This window comes from Struthio camelus, chromosome 6 (genome assembly GCF_040807025.1).
Source record: "Struthio camelus isolate bStrCam1 chromosome 6, bStrCam1.hap1, whole genome shotgun sequence".
NCBI lineage: Eukaryota > Metazoa > Chordata > Aves > Struthioniformes > Struthionidae > Struthio > Struthio camelus.
In genome coordinates, this window is record NC_090947.1 from 1,640,024 (window position 1) to 1,646,867 (window position 6,844).

General features: G+C 44.2%; 1 protein-coding gene across 1 annotated transcript in view; it reads left to right on the top strand.

Moving 5' to 3' along the window:
• Positions 1-2,542, top strand: part of TRPM8 (transient receptor potential cation channel subfamily M member 8) — a 58,521-nt gene extending 55,979 nt beyond the window's left edge. The window contains exon 25 of the mRNA XM_009681821.2: positions 440-2,542. The gene's annotated coding sequence lies outside the window, so the exon portion shown is untranslated. The remainder of the gene's footprint in view (positions 1-439) is intronic.
• The last annotated feature ends 4,302 nt before the right edge of the window (positions 2,543-6,844 follow it).

The window sequence follows — 6,844 nt, forward strand, 5'->3', positions numbered from 1 at the left end:
GTGTTGAGTCCTGGTAAATGTTGTGACCAAACTGTCTTGCAAGTGAGCTGTCCAGGCTCTGAAGCTGATCTCTGGCAGCCCAGCACTGCTAGGGTAATAGTATAAACAGAGAGATTGGTGTCTCACAGGAAGCTAACATGTGCATTACGTTATCTAATGTGAAAGGGAGTACTTATATTTGCACTGTCCTCAATACGAGATGCTGAACTGCCCATTCAGGGCACTTTGTTTTTTGCTGTTGTTTTTGCTTGCATGTTCTGGCAACTAGTATCACTGCTATGCTGCCAGTGCAGGTGTTGTACGGGTGCAGCAGATTGCTACTTGACCCCAAGTGTTGCGTGGGACATCTAAAATTCAAAGTGGACGTGAAGAGGAGAAAAGCGAAATGTGGAGCTGGGTTGGGAGTTCAACTCTAAATATTTTTCCTTTGCTCACACAGGTACTGATTCATCAAGAATAATTTCCCAGAGCTGACAGTAACAACCAAGACAGATGTAACCAGTCCAGCAGAGAATCACAGTGTACAAGCACAACTAGTTTTTTAAGAGAAAACCCTTTCTGCTTGTTGCATGAAGATGGTAAAACATTAAGGGGACCGTATCTCTTCTGGTAGAACTCCAGGTTACCTAAGCCCTCCCTACCTGTCAGCAGGTGGCCCTTGTCAGCTGCTGTTAAAATGCATTCTTAATTCCAAGAGCTGTGCTGCTGCTGCAAAAATCATTTTGCTTCTCATTTTGCCTCTGTTCACAGATTTCCTTTAGCCACTAATTGCTTGTCTTAATGACTCACCCTTCCCCGTCCTTTATGAAACAGCCAGATCTAGCTTGTTACTTGCACAGTGCATCTGTAAGACCTGCTCAAGTCTGAAATGCTGGCATGCCAGGATGCAAGGTATTGCTGCATCATCCCCTGGGGGAAGATGGACATTGGTCCAACTATGCATCCACCACTTGGACTCCAAAGTGGACAGCATGGACTTTTTGCTGCTATACCTGGAATTGCGCAGCAATGCAGAAGCTCAACTACTGCAACCCTGCGTGGGTGGAGGAGGGGATAGGATGTGATGCAATTCATATAGAAGCAGTTTCCAAAGGGCTTGTATGCAATCCTTGGTTGTTTCTGCAGTGATAACTTGTATAGTTGGAGTGTTGCAGTGTTTTACTTTTTCAAACTTATACACAGCTTGTTTGTGTTATGATCCTCAAATGGAGAAGAGATTGTTGGCCATCTTTAAACTCTGTGATGCTTGATACAGTTAGAAAGAAAACAGAAAAAGCAACCTAAAATAGCAGCTGCATCTTGTGGCAGGCTGTGTGGTATAACTGAGTGCATTACCAACTGAAGGGAAATCACTCAAATGGTGTTAATTTCCAGTGTAAAACATCATATTTGTCTTCATCCCCAGTAACTAGGAATGATCTCCCATCATGTTTGATTTTTTTGAATGCTTAGATACTTTCCTTTGGCCGGCAAGGGCTGTCTTAGTCCTTACGCTTTGCCATGATTGGAAGCTAGTCTGACGGTTGTCAGGTAGAATATATAGGTGCTTACAATGGCTGTATGAGATCTCCAACTGACTAGTTAGGTAGATGGAGAGGGAATTTCTATGGAAGCTTACTTGGCTCACACTGTTCAGGTGGGTCGTCATGACCAGGGCAAATATAGCCAGCTGCTTCCTGGCTAGAAAATAAAGCCTGTGCACAGGCCTGCTTCTGTGCACACAGCATATTCCAGTCCATGTATGCTGGGAAAATGTGTTGGCCCAAGTGGATGAAGACATTTTTATATGCTTTAATGTTTTGGTGACTGCTTAAGTTCAGGATGTGAAGCACTGGTGTAAGTGGGGAATGTTTCTACTTGGGGGATGCAGCTGACCAAGCTGATCAGTTGCTATTGGAGAAGAGGCCAGTATATACGTGGAGTCTGTAGGGCGACCTTTTAAATCTACCCCTTTTGCTTACATACTCAGAATATATGACAGCTTCAGCTTCCTTGTTTACTCAAACTGCTGCTGTGTTTATATTTTTAGCTAAAATTTGAATAGTTTTCCAGGGGGGAAAAAACCCTGTGATAACTGCTTACTGGAGAAGACACTGATTTTTTTTTATTATTTTTTTTTGGTCTGCTTCACGTTACCCAGTTTTACTGTATGCAGTACATTACATGTTCCTAGGGTATATAGTACTACCAATAAGTGTCACTCATTGATATATGAAAAGATCTTAAGATTTCCCTTGTTGAAAAGATTATGAAGGACTCGATGAGACTCTCATTGATTTCTCTGGCGGTTGGTTTGCATCATAAATGATTAAGATAAGTTTCCTTTTTAGAAGTGAATTTTCCCATGTCGTTTGTCTGCTTTTAAGGTGGAAATTGTGTTTTTAGTCCATTTCTTTCATGTGTGAAACCTGTAATATACTTGCCCACAGCTGTAGTGATCTGTTCCCTTGTACAAGTATAGATGTAGCTTTGAGCTCTGTTGTGAAAAGTCACAAGCATCCTTGTGGTCATATTTACAAATTAAACAATAAAGTTACTTTGGCTTCTTGCTTTTTTTATGATGGGAGAAGGGAAGAAGAAAAACCTCATTTCTGCTGTCCGTTTCTGCTACATCTGTGATATTTCCAACGTTTTTATAAAAAAAAGTTGTTATTGTGGCTGAGCTTTGCGTCGTTCCTGGTGTTTGCTGCCTGTGCCCTGAACAGAATCAGAACAGAGGCCAACTGCCTGCAGAGCTGCAGTGCAACCGAGCAGGCTTTGAGTTATATCCAGTGACAGTTGTGTTAGCGATCCATCAGCTACTTAAAGGATTCTTGAATAATTTGAAAGTCATTTAGCAGGAGTCACTTTAATATTAAGCAATTTCTCTGTAGGGATATAACTAAACTTTAAGAGTATTACTTCATGATGAGGCTTTCCAAAAAAAGTAAAGTTGTAGACCAGATTTATCTGCTTGATTGGAAATTTCTCATCTGCAGGGCCTGCCAAGTGCTGTCAAAGTGGAAAGCAGCTTATAGTGTAAAAGCCTAGCCTTTTAGAGTTGTGGCTAAATCTAAAGTAAAATAAAAAAGGAAATATGCTTTTTCAGCTTGCTCAGAGATCTGCTTTGCATCAGGCTCAAGTTGAAAATACCCAGTGTTCCCCTGGTAAAGACAGAGGAAACAAATGTGATGCTTTTGTGTGGCTACATATTTGTGCTGTGTTAAATAGCTGGTATTTTTGAAAGAACCAACAATTCTTCAACTACTACAGAAAAAGTGATGCCCTCATAAGGTAAAAATGGGAATTCAAATAGTGAACGTTTGAAAGGTAGCTTCTATTTGATGGCTGGTTGGGGATTTATGATGATGAGATACAGTATTGAATTTTGACCTTTCTTCTTGAGCTACTCAGTATGCTGTTATCTGCCAACAGGGATTACAAGCCTCTGAGGGTTCTTGTGCTTCATCACCACTGATGATAATTCAGCATCAGGGCCAATGTTGCAATGTGGCCTCTCCTGTGCTGAGAGAAAGGATGGTTGGCTCTTGACAATATACTTCTGTTTATACAGCCCAAGACTCTTTGTCCAAAAGCATCAACGCTGTAGCAATAAGTTTATATCATATGTTTCTGTGTTACTTACCTCCTAAGAAGCCTCTTATCTGTGCATTTTTCCTGACCTGTAAATGTTTAAAAATAAACAAAAATTCAGGAATGTACAATTTTGGTCATCGATTCAAAGTAAGAGCCCAAGGAAAGGGAAGATGAAATGATGGTATTATGTAGTTTGCAAGTCACGCTGAGAGGAGCAATAATCCTATCCCCTGCATAAGAGTCAGAAATCGAATTAAATGAGACCAGAGGTAGGGGACCCACCTAGTCCGTCTTGGATGTTATGCCAGCAGCTGAAGATGTAGCTACTGCTTCTTCCTCTGCCAGTCCAGTATTTAGAGTTTGCTGCCACTGGATCTGAGTCAGGTTGTGTTCAGTCGCCCAGAAGCCTCCTCTTTTTGCCCACTGTTCAGAACAGGCGTGGAAAATGCTACATGCAGAGAGGAGAGTCCTGGGTATTACTTAAAAATAATATCTTGTTGGGACAGGGGTCTGGTCTGTCCTTCAATGACAATAGACCATTCTTACTCTCGTGACTGGAGGTAGGAGTTCAGAGATGTGAAAAAGACGTCAGCCAGCATGTGTTTGCTGAGCGTCTGGGGCTTTAAATCTGAGCCAGTGTCTGGAAACAAACGCTTGGCAAAGTAAGAGGCAGAACGCCTCTTCTGAAAGGACTGTAAGTAATTTGGTCTCAGCAGGATTTCGTGTGTTTGTGTTTCCCTCCCAAGAAACCTATTGATCTGGGTAACACCCTTTGGAGGAAAGTGTGTGTGGTGGAGGGGAGTAGGAAAAGTTTCTTTGAAGACAGGTAGAGGGAGGAAGGCTTGCTCTATGCTAACAGTATCTAGGTGCTTTGGGGAGGTAGGAGGCACAGGGTGGGATCATCCTCTCTGTTATAACCCCAGGACTTACTCATGGTTGCTCTGTTGCAAAAGAATACCCCTCACTGCAGACTCATAGCACTGAGTGTGGATGGAGCTCAAGCTTTACAGAAAAAGGGGGTATGTTTTTTGAACCCAGCACTTCCTGTGGAGTCCAGGGTTTGGCTGCTGTGAAATAAGGACTTTGCCAGGACCCAGAGGAAGGTCCCCTTCTAAGAACCCATTCAGTTAAAGCACGAAACAATACAAGGAACATTCACTTCCATTGCTCTCAGGCCATTTCAGGAGCTTCAGTCACTTGCACTGGCATCAGCCCTCTGTGACCCTGAACTGTGACAGCTAAAGTGCATACTAACAAATGCTTCCAAAAAGTTCCTGATAAGTGCAAATGTCTCTTTCCATTTTCTCTCGGGTCTTTCCACCTCTTCTGGTCTGTTGCCCTTCAGAGAGGGGCAGGGGCACAGAAGGAGGGATGAACAGCACCACCCAGAACTGGGTGTCTCATGCCATGCCTGTGAAAGACAGGCTCAGATTCTCCCTTGCAGCTGCAGAGACTAACTGTAAATGTGGTCTGTCCCAAGCACATGCCAGCAGGGTCTGTTACTGGCCTCACAGCTGAGGCCTGATCAGGAGCATCTCCATCCGGCTGAGAGCCCCAGAGCAATGGAGGCAGATCTGTTTCACCATCTCAGGCACAACAGAAATCTTGGCAGGTGAAATGAGTGCTTTATTGTAAGTAAATCAGAGATTCAATACAGGAGGAGGGAATCAGGCTCTCTGATGTAGCTCTCTGACAGCATAAAGCATGCCCTGGGTTGGGGGTGTTAAATTGGAGATCTTATTTAACGATTTTAGCTGGATGTCTGTGTGAGAAAGTCTCCCTCTCCCTCTTTGTGTCCCGTTTGAATGGCTCTCCATCCTCCTTCTGTGCTGTATCCTGCCGCCTAGTTCTGTTCCCACCACCCTGTTCCCCCCTGCCCCCACACCAACTTGTGTTAGGGTTGTCTGCCCTACTGACATGGCTCTGCCACAAGGTTTTCTGCATCAAACACAATGTCAGGGTGGTTTGCTAGCTCCTGTGACGTGGCCAGCTTAACGCAGCACGGAGAGCTGTGAATTAAAAGGCCTATACCCGAGCGTGCGTGCATATCTTATACATTTAGGTTTTTTAAATCCCTGACAATATGTATTTGCCTGGCTTTTGCTGCTGTGCCCCAAGAAGCGACGAATCTATCTTGCTTTTCACTGCCCTTGCATTTCTAGCTTAGATTACTGTGTATAAATTTAGTGTCATGATATTCTAGTGTCTGATATCTCCTGCCCTCTGGCACCTCTTCTGTGCAGATGGTGGCAGGCAAATGGAAAGTCAGTCATAGCCTCTTCCTTGGTGTAATCTGCTGTGGCCCACAGCCAGCATGGACCTAAGATGCATGTGTCATACGGCTAAGAGAGTCCTTCTCTGTATGGCACCAGGCAGACCTTGATGGCCTCAGGTAAGAGCTGGAAAAGTCTCCTTTGGCTCCCAGAGCTTCCTGCTAATTGGCCTTTTCTATGGATCTTGGAGAGAATTAAGCATTTTTGGCCACTGTCACTAGAACATTAGCAGGTTCTTAAAGCAGGAACATTTTCTTGAAGAAGCACAGCTTAGGCATCCTCTTAGAGGACTCAGTGAAAAGAGCTGGGTGCTGTTTGTTCTTCTGTGTTGGTATATGAGGGTTTGTCCAGGTTCAGGATGACCGTGGACTGTTGTGAATTTGTGAGGGGATGATAGTGCCACGTGTACACGAGTTAGCCTTTAGGCAGCCAGTTCTGTCACCCTAGGTTGCAGCATAACACCTCGCAGCTGTCCATGCACATGTGGATGGTTGGCCAGGAGTGAGCTGTCCTGGAAATTGAGGTAATTTGCTTGGGTACCCACACATCAAGCACAGCAGTGTTCCTTCAGATATCCTTCAGGATAGGCCTGCCCCGCAGCGTCTCCCCTGACCTAAGGGACGTCTTTTGCATCTCATGGTACAAACTGCTTTTCCAGGAAAACATCTTGCATCAGTATCCTGTTACAGCGGTACAACCACATTGCAGTTGTAAAGCAGTGGTCTTTTAAGGAAGCAAAGGAATGTAGACAGCAGGCATTTATTTGTATGTGGAAGGCAACTGTAGGGTTGGTATTTTTCAGTCCATCCCTATGGGTTATCTGCAAATTAGTTTGGGAAGAGAAGTCCTTTGGTAGCCCATACCTTCTGGTGCAGGTGGTCACCTCTAGTGTGACTAGCTATCCCTGTCCTCCTCCTCATCCTTTCTTGCTCTCTGCTCGTGGGACAATACTGGGCAGGAGGTTTCTGCCCAGCTGAAGAGCAGGAGCAGGTTCT